The sequence below is a fragment of the Zonotrichia albicollis genome, unplaced genomic scaffold, assembly GCF_047830755.1.
Source record: "Zonotrichia albicollis isolate bZonAlb1 unplaced genomic scaffold, bZonAlb1.hap1 Scaffold_83, whole genome shotgun sequence".
Classification (NCBI taxonomy): domain Eukaryota; kingdom Metazoa; phylum Chordata; class Aves; order Passeriformes; family Passerellidae; genus Zonotrichia; species Zonotrichia albicollis.
Genome location: NW_027428460.1, coordinates 518,751 through 524,833, shown reverse-complemented (window position 1 = coordinate 524,833; position 6,083 = coordinate 518,751). Strand labels below are relative to the sequence as shown.

The 6,083-nt window shown below is 40.8% G+C and overlaps 1 long non-coding RNA gene across 1 annotated transcript; it reads right to left on the bottom strand.

Annotated features, from left to right (window-relative positions):
* Positions 1 to 23: 23 nt before the first annotated feature.
* LOC141728028 (uncharacterized) lies at positions 24 to 5,765 on the bottom strand. The gene is made up of 3 exons (XR_012578744.1): positions 5,653 to 5,765; positions 3,478 to 3,542; positions 24 to 871 (listed from the first exon to the last, which is right to left on the bottom strand). It is a non-coding gene; the product is annotated as an uncharacterized LOC141728028 (long non-coding RNA).
* Positions 5,766 to 6,083: the final 318 nt, after the last annotated feature.

Here is a 6,083-nt window from a genome sequence, read left to right as displayed (position 1 = left end):
TTTCGGGGGAAATTTGGGGCAAATTTTGGGAATTTTTGGGGAGGATTTTAGGATTTTGGGGAATTTTGGGTGAAATTTTGGGAATTTTGGGGAGGATTTTAGGATTTTGGGGAATTTTGGGGCAAATTTTGGGAATTTTTGGGGAGGATTTTAGGATTTCGGGGGAAATTTGGGGCAAATTTTGGGAATTTTTGGGGAGGATTTTAGGATTTTGGGGAATTTGGGTGAAATTTTGGAATTTTTGGGGAGAATTTTAGGATTTCGGGGGAAATTTGGGGCAAATTTTGGGAATTTTTGGGGAGGATTTTAGGATTTCGGGGGCAATTTGGGAGGGAATTTTTGGGGTGAATTTTGGGGCAAATGTTGGGAATTTTTTGGGGGGAAATTTGTGAGGAAATTTTGGGGAAAATTTAGGAGGGAGTTTGGGGGAGTTTTACGGGAATTTTGGGGGAGATTTTGGGGAGAATTTTAGGAGAAAATTTGGGGGATTTTTGGGGTGAATTCGGAGCAAATTTTGGGAATTTTTGGGGGGAAATTTGGGAGGGAATTTGGGGGATTTTTAGGAGAATTTTGGGGCAAATTTTGGGGTGAATCTTGGGATTTTTGGGGAAATTTGGGGGCAAATTTTAAGATTTTGGGGGAAATTTGGGAGGAAATTTGGGGGATTTTTAGGGGAATTTTTGTGGAGAACTTTAGGATTTTCGGGGGTGTATTTTGGGGTAAATTTTCCGTATTTTTGGGGTGAATTTTGGGATTTTTGGGAGATTTTTGCCCTCACCTGCTGCAGGTACTGGCGAACCCTCCTGGCGTCGCCGTCGATGCAGGCGCGGTGCAGGGCGGTCTCGCCCTTCGCATTCCGGCGCTGCCACTGCTGAAATTTGGGATATTCCCCAATTTTCCACAATTTTCCAGGCTGAAAATTCAGCAATTCCCACCTGGGAGAGGCTCCCCAAAAAATCCCAGAGATTTTGGGGGATTCTGAGGCTTTTTGGCTCCAAAATTTGAATTTTTGGAGATTTTTCCCCTGAATTTTGGAGACTTTTTACCCCAATTTTAAGGATTTTACCCCAGTTTTTATTATTTTCCCATAATTTTATTTTTGGGGGTTTTTTTCCCTGAATGTTTGGGGATTTTTTAGGGATTTTTCTCTCAATTTTCAGTATCTAACCAACGTTTTTGGGCTCTTTCTCAAATTTTTAAGGATATTTCCTCAGTTTTTGGGATTTTTTTTCCTAATTTTGGGGAGATTTTCCCCTAAATTTTTGGAATTATCAAGGGTGGAATTTTAGGAATTCTCACCTGGGACAGGCACCCAAAAAATTCCATGGATTTTAGGGGACTCTGATGCATTTTAGGCTCCAAAATTTGAATTTTTGGAGATTTTTCCCCTGAATTTGGAGATTTTTTACCCCAATTTTTAAAGATTCCCCCCAGTTTGGGGAATTTTATTTGAATTTTTGGGATTTTACTCAATTCTGGGAATCTTCCCAAAAAATGTTGGGATTTCCACCAGTTTTTGGGGGATTTTATTCCAATTTTTTTTTTATTTTCCCAATTTTTGGGATTTTTACTCCATTTTTTGGGATTTCCCCCAGATTTTCACGATCTCACCATAATTTTTGGATATTTCCCCAATTTTTAAGGATTTTACCCAAATTTTTGAGTATTTTATCCCAATTTTAAATTTTCCCCTGAATTTTGGGGATTTTATTCCAATTTTTAGGGATTTTTTTTTCCCAATTTTAAGGATTTTACTCCATTTTTTAAAATTTTTTTCCCCAATTTCTTTTTTTTCTGAATTTTTGGAGATGTTTTCTGATTTTTTGGGATTTTTCTCCCAAATTTTCACTAGGTAACTCATTTTTTTGGGATTTTCCTTAAATTTTTGGGATCTTTCCCTAATTTTGGGAGGATTTTACCCCAATTTTTAAGGATATTTCCTCAGTTTTGGGATTTTTGCCCAATTTTTGGGATTTTTTTTTCCTAATTTTGGGGGGATTTTCCCCTAAATTTGTGGAATTTTAGGAATTCCCACCTGGGAGAGGTTCCCCAAAAATTCCAGGGGTTTTTGGGATTCTGATGCATTTTAAGCTCCAAAATTGAATTTTTGGGGAATTTTTTTGGGAATTTTTTTGGATTTTCCCCAGAATTTTCAGTTCTAACACAAATTTTTGAGGATTTTACCCCAATTTTTGGGATCTTCCCCCGAATTTCTGGATTTCGCCCCAATTATTTTGGGGATTTCAGGGAGATTGGGGAAATTCAGGGGAATTTTTGGGATTTTTGGGAATTTCAGGAAAAATTAATGGGATTTGGGGAATGTTGAGATTTTTTATGGGGATTTTGGGGGGGAAATTTGGGATTTTTAAGGGGATTTTGGGGGGAATTTTGGGTGGGAATTTTGCGAATTTTTATGGGAATTTGAGAATTTTTGCAGGGATTTTGGGGAGGGAATTTTGTGATTTTTTATGGGAATTTTGGGATTTTTGAGGGGGAATTTTGCGAAATTTTATGGGGAATTTTGGGATTTGGGGGGGGAATTTTGAGATTTTTACGGAGATTTTGGGAGGGAATTTTGGGTTTTTAATGGAATTTTGTGGGATTTTTGGGAGGGAATTTTGTGAATTTTTATGGGGAATTTTGGGATTTTGGGGGGAATTTTGAGATTTTTACGGAGATTTTGGGGAGGGAATTTTGGGTTTTTAATGGGAATTTTGTGGGATTTTTGGGAGGGAATTTTGTGAATTTTTATGGGGAATTTTGGGATTTTGGGGGGAATTTTGAGATTTTTACGGAGATTTTGGGGAGGGAATTTTGGGTTTTTAATGGGAATTTTGTGGGATTTTTGGGAGGGAATTTTGTGAATTTTTATGGGGAATTTTGGGATTTTGGGGGGGAATTTTGAGATTTTTTACGGAGATTTTGGGAGGGAATTTGGGTTTTTAATGGGAATTTTGGGGGGAATTTTGGGAGGGAATTTGGAAGGAAATTTTATGGATTTTTGGGGAAGTTTCGGGGGGATTTTGTGGGATTTTTGGGAGGGAATTTTGTGAATTTTTATGGGGAATTTGGGATTTTTTATGGGGGATTTTGAGAATTTTTGCAGGGATTTTTGGAAGGGAATTTTGGGTTTTTAATGGGGAATTTTGAGATTTTGCGGGGAATTTTGGGGGAATTTTGGGTTTTTAATGGGGATTTTGGAGGGAATTTGGAAGGAAATTTTATGGATTTTTGGGGAAGTTTCGGGGGGATTTTGTGGAGTTTTGGGAGGGAATTTTGTGAATTTTTATGGGGGATTTTGGGATTTTAATGGGATTTTGGGGGGAATTTTGGGAGGGAATTTCGTGAATTTTTATAGGGAATTTTGGGATTTTTTTATGGGGGATTTTTGAGATTTTTGCGGGGATTTTTGGGATGGATTTTTGGTTTTTTAATGGGGATTTTGGGGGGAATTTGGCATTTTTGGGGCGTCCCCACCTTGTTTCTTTGGCGCCTCCCGGGGACACTTTTGGGGTAACCCTCGAGCTCCTCGTCCTCATCCTCTGCAAAAATCCCAAAATTGCCCCAAAATGCCCCAAATTCCCTTAAATCCCAAAATCTCTCCACAAAATCCCAAAAATCCTCCTAAAATTCCCCCAAAATCTCCCAAAATTGCCCCTAAATCCTCCAAAACCTCCCCTAAATTCCCTCAAAATCCACCCTAAAATTCCATTAAAATTCCCAAAAATCTCACTAAAAGTCGACCAAAATTCCCCTTAAACCCCAAAACCTCCCTAAATTTCCAAAATTTCACTTAAATCCCAAAAATTCCCCCAAAACCTTTAAAAATTCCCCTTAAATCCCCCAAAATTCCCTTTAAATCCCCTAAAATCCCCCAAAAAAATCTCACAAAATCCCCCCAAAAATCCCCAAACTTCCCAAAATTCTCCCAAAAATCCCCTTAAAATCCTTAAATTCTCCAAATCCCTTAAAATCCCCCCAAAACCCCAAAATCCCCCTAAAATCCCCTTTAAATTTCCCCAAATCCCCCTAAAAATCCCCCAAATTCCTAAAAATCCCCCAAATCCTCCCTAAATCCCCCTTAAAATCCCCAAAACCCCCAAAAATTCCCCCTAAAATTCCCCAAATTCTCTTTAACCCCCCCAAAACCTCCCAAATTTCCCCCCCAAAAATTCCCTTTAATTCCCCTTATAATCCCCTAAAACCCCAAAATTCCCCTGAAATCACGCAAAACCTCCCCAAATTTCCCTCGAAATTCCCCAAATCTTCCTCAAATCCTCCAAAATCCCCTTGAAATCCCCCAAATGCTCCTCAAATGTGCCCAAAATTCCCCAAAAAATCCCAGAATCCTCCCCAAAATTCTCTTTAAAGCCCCCAAAATTCCCTTGAAATGCCCCAAATCCTCAAAATTTCCTTTTAATTCCCCAAATTCCCCCAAAAATCCCCCCAAGATTCCTTAAAACCCCCCAAAATTCCCTTTAAATCCCAAAAATTCCCTTTAAATCCCTAAAATCCCCTAAACCCCCCCCCCAAAAATCCCCTTGAAATCCCCCAAAATTCCCTTTAAATTCCCCAAATGCTCCTCAAATTTGCCCAAAATTCCCTTTAAATTCCAGGATTCTCCCCAAAATCCCCTTTAAATGCCCAAATCCCCCAAAATCCCCCCAAACTTCCCTTAAATCCCCTAAAATCCCTTTAAATCCCCCCAAATTTCCGCAAAAAAAATCCCCTTTAAATTCCCCAAAACTCCAAAATCCCCCCAAAATTGGCTTTTCATCCCCTTTAAATTCCCCCAAATCCCCCCAGAAAAGCCCCAAAATTCCCTTTAAAGCCCCAAAATTTCCCTAAAACCCCCCAAAATTCCCTTTAAATCCCCTTTAAATCCCCAAAATTCCCTTTAAATTCCCTTTAAATCCCCCCAAAATTCCCTTTAAACCCCAGAATCCTCCCCAGAATTCCCTTGAAATGCCCCAAATCCTCAAAATTTCCCTTTATTTCCCCAAAATTCCCCTAAACCCCCCAAAAATTCCCTTTAAATCCCCTAAAATCCTCCAAAATATCTCCCAAAATCCCCCCAAAAATCCCCTTGAAATCCCCCAAAATTCCCTTTAAATCCCCCAAAATCCCCCAAAAAATCTCCCAAAATCCCCCCAAAAATCCCCTTTAAATCCCTCCAAAATTCCCTTTAAATCCCCAAAAAAATCTCCCAAAATCCCCCAAAAATCCCCTTGAAATCCCCCCAAAATTCCCTTTAAATCCCCAAATGCTCCTCAAAATTTGCCCAAAATTCCCTTTAAATTCCAGGATTCTCCCCAAAGTCCCCTTTAAATGCCCCAAAATCTCCTTTAAATTCCCCAAATCCCCCAAAATCCCCCAAAACCCCTTTTAAATCCCCAAGTCCCCCCAAAATCCCCCAACATCCCCTGAAAATTCCCTTTAATCCCCCAAAACTCCCCTTGAAATCCCCCAAAATTCCCCCTAAAAATCCCCAAATCCCCCCCACAAAAATTCCCAAAATTCACCTTAAATTCCCTTTTAAGCCCCAAAACTCCCTTTAAATCCCCCAAAACCCCCTTAAAATCCCCAAAAAATCCCATTTAAATCCCCAAAAACCCCCTTTAAATGCCCCAAAACCCCCAAATTCCCTCTCACCGCTCTCAGACAGCTCCAAATCCGATTCTTCCTCCTCCTCCTCCTCCTCCTCCTCCTCCTCTTCCTCCTCCTCCTCCTCCTCCTCCTCCTCCTCTTCCTCCTCCTCCTCCTCCTCCTCCTCCTCTTCCTCCTCCTCCTCCTCCTCCTCTTCCTCCTCTTCCTCCTCCTCCTCCTCCTCCTCCTCCTCCTCCTCCTCCTCTTCCTCCTCCTCCTCTTCCTCCTCCTCTTCCTCCTCCTCCTCCTCCTCTTCCTCCTCTTCCTCCTCTTCCTCCTCTTCCTCCTCCTCTTCCTCCTCTTCCTCCTCCTCCTCCTCTTCCTCCTCTTCCTCCTCTTCCTCCTCCTCCTCTCCTCTTCCTCCTCTTCCTCCTCTCCTCCTCTTCCTCTCCTCTTCCTCCTCTTCCTCCTCTTCCTCCTCCTCTTCCTCCTCCTCC